The sequence below is a fragment of the Pinus tabuliformis genome, chromosome Q (assembly GCF_031772625.1).
Source record: "Pinus tabuliformis cultivar Carrire ecotype Pingquan chromosome Q, CPIR1, whole genome shotgun sequence".
NCBI lineage: Eukaryota > Viridiplantae > Streptophyta > Pinopsida > Pinales > Pinaceae > Pinus > Pinus tabuliformis.
In genome coordinates, this window is record NC_142296.1 from 1,028,078,495 (window position 1) to 1,028,082,028 (window position 3,534).

The 3,534-nt window shown below is 37.2% G+C and overlaps 1 long non-coding RNA gene across 1 annotated transcript; it reads right to left on the minus strand.

The window, feature by feature from the left end:
* Positions 1-254: 254 nt before the first annotated feature.
* LOC149222996 (uncharacterized) lies at positions 255-1,120 on the minus strand. Its single transcript, XR_016248939.1, has 3 exons — positions 1,000-1,120; positions 711-806; positions 255-613 (listed from the first exon to the last, which is right to left on the minus strand). It is a non-coding gene; the product is annotated as an uncharacterized LOC149222996 (long non-coding RNA).
* Positions 1,121-3,534: the final 2,414 nt, after the last annotated feature.

Here is a 3,534-nt window from a genome sequence, read left to right on the forward strand (position 1 = left end):
TTGAAAACTATATTACAAGCATTAAATTCAATCACATTATAGTTTGAATAAAGTTCATACTTGTATCTACGGCTTGGAGCAGTGAAAAGAAACAATAGCCTTTCCCAAAATTGATTTCCTGGCAAACTCTCTATGGCCATGAAGGCAAAGTAACCCCAAAGCACAGAAGTTGGGATCTTTCTAATGATGGGCATTACTGCAAGGCAACCAACCACCATCAGAGATTGCAACAAATTACTCAATTGCTGTTCTTTCACCTCAACAAGAAGCAGGTCATCCACGTCCTTGTCAACATTAAAAATTGATTCATCAACTGGGGCATCCATATTCCCAGTACTTGCGGCCAACTGAATTGTGGACTCTTTCAATTCCTTAAGTGCCTGCATAAATGGTTGGGACATGACAAGACAAATAAATAAAGGGAGAGGAAAATTAGATAAAATGAAACACCCAAACTCAAAAATAAGACCATTACCAAGGCAGGTGGAGGCTGATAAACCATTGGGGTCTGCATTTGCTCATAGGCTTCTTGCATGTTTCTGTATAATTGCCCTAAGGTTGAATTTTTCTGCATACTTTTCCAGATTGTTGTCACTAACTTGCTAAGCACCAACTGTAACAAAAGTACTTGTAAGTTACTCGTCTATAAAATGTCTGAATTGTGTCTTTTCCCTGAGAAGCTGCAATTGATAATTCCAATATATTAGTACCTGATGTTTGAGGGTAGCTAAGCCTTTCATGTGCATTGGAGATTCAGGAATAACACCATTTGAAGGAGGTATGCCAACAATACCACATAAAATAGTCTGTCACAATAAAAGGAAAATTTATGAATCCACTAGAGATTTTTTATGGAGGTGAAAACAAAGAATGAAGAGTTAGATCAAGATGTCTTCAGGAGAGCAAAAGCTCTTCCAGAATAGGGTAGCCAGTGATAGTTGAACCTAAACATGAACCCTGACAAAAAATACAACATAGTTCTAAATAATATATATTTACTGTGGTAATGGGCCTTGACACAATCTCTGCAATAATGGCCCTGCTTGATACAACATCATTTTTCAAGGGTTTTTTGTGAAGTTTCCTTTAAACTTTTCTATGCAGACTTCTTCCCTTTCTTCTTAATGATTTCAGTGTAAGTGCTCGGTATACACTCTTTTAAGTGAATCTGTTCCAGCAATGTTCTTTCTGCAGTAACATTCCACCAAGAAAGTTAGCCACTTTATCAGTGGCATTCACACTGGTCACAAATGGCTGAAACATTTTTTTCAACCATTGGAACAGTGGCACTACGAACTTTAGGATCAATTCTATCATCAACTGCTCCAAATTGATCTTGCACATCCTAAATACGTATCGTATAAACAGTGATATACACAACCAATCATTTAAAGTGCATACAGTCATTTCCTAGAATAGAGAATCCTTGTTCTGTTAGAGAATCCTAGTCCAAATCTTACAAGAACTAATCAAACTTCTAATTTGAGGACCAATATGATCTGCAATAGTAAAACTTATAATGTACTGCACATCTTCATTTTGCGCCAAAAGCTTTACTAATTCTTTAGCAACAGTGCAATTTGTCTTCTTACCCTCCACAAGTCTTAACAATCAATTCTTCAATTATATGTTTAGCACCCTTCACTTGAAGATAGGATAATTCTTCCCATCAAGCTTAACGTTGGGTAGAGGGATGCTTTAAAATTAAGATGAAGCTATCCTCCCCCTTGCTCAACAATTCTCTACAGATCTCAGAACAGAACCAAAGGTAATCTCAGGAACATCGTACTATACTACTATGACAAAGAACCACAATTCTGAAAGAAACATTAGTTTGGTTAGGATCTTCAAACAGCTACCAAGGAATCAAGCAAATGCTGCTCTGCAATTCCAAGACTTCAAGTATCCAGATGCATTGCATTGCTCTATGGCACATCAATGCAATTAATTAAGCATAGAAATAACATCTCTATGTAGCGGCACTTAAAATATTACAAAAGGTGATCATTCACTGAGGTACATTCCAAAAAATATATAATTATTGTTGCCACATCATCCAAATTTAGAATAATAATCTATTGGAATGGACACATTGATAAAAATTCCATTGTTGAGTTTGGGTTTGAGTTATTTCTTCCTCTAACTGCTCTCCAAAGCTAACTATTCAAACCAAGTCACCCTTCAATGACATACAACTCACAAGGTTCTCAAAGGCAGAAAAATCAAAAGCGTATAACAGTTAATATGTCCTTTACTGCTCCATTTTCAGGTGAAAGATTCTCAGTAATATAAACAGATCTTCCAATAGTCAACATGTAACAACAACCAAGAAAATATAGGAATCCACCAATAAACTATAATGCAAGGTCTTTTTTCTCTTTTCGAAAGGTTTCCATGAAAAACTTGTTCAAATTCATTTGTAGAGTAAGCACATAAAACGTTACTGTAATTAACCTTGAGCATGGAACATAATTCTTCTTAATCTCCATGATATTCAAGAATCAAACTCCAATGGCAGCATTGGCTTCAACACGTCTTCCTTTTATCCCTTCAAAGCTGCCATGGGTCATGATGGCTTGATCAATGATCGCATGCTCTTAAGACCAACAGTTTATACATAATTAGACTACAGTCTATACAACAGTCTATACAGACACTGTGTTCAATCCAGATTTTGATTACAAACACCATTGAGGCCATACGGTATCTCCAATTTTTCACATCATTGAGGTCATCAGTATCTCCAGTTTCAAACAGCATTCAGGCCACATTTGCTTCAAAGTGCTTACAAGTATTGTCAAACGGCAGTACATTCTAAATTTACTCGTATTACACTTGAGAACTAGAACACATACCGCTTGAGAAGAGAGCTGCTGCCGCTTCAAGTACCTCAAGTGTAATATGAGTAAAGTTAGGCCTAAGCACCTTTATTATTGAGATTGAGTGCTTTCAAATACCAGGAGACAGGTGTGTGTGTTGACTTCAAGTTTGGCCTGGGAGAATTATTACACACTTTAAGCAGATTCTGTGAGGTTTCAAGGCACAGTGGGAACAAATCTTCAACTAAGGAGGTTGAGAACTGTCTAGTGACCTAGAACAACTAAGTGGGTTATGCGAAGATATTTATTAAGGGTGGTTGTGTTGAAGGTAGTAGGGAGGTTTAGAACGCAAGACAGGGGCGAGTATAGTCACTGTGAGAAAGAACTTGCGGAAAATCTGGGAAAATCAAGATTGTTTGTTATGTCAAAGGTCAAAGGAATAGAGCAATTGACTAGTGGGTCATAACGTAAGGTTCCACAGTTAAGGCTGCTAGAAAAAGGGACCGGAAGAGCCAAAAATGGGAAGGTGAATGAATGAGATGGACTACGTTGAATGATGGAAATATGAGAGTAGCCAAAAGGTATGCATTAAGTGGTACTAGAGCAATATTGATGCTCTTGGGGATTGACAAGTGATTGAGGAGGTTTCTGCAGTGAACCAAAAAGATTTATAAGATTGCTCGTGAAGAAGAGACATCAAAGTTGAGACAAAGAA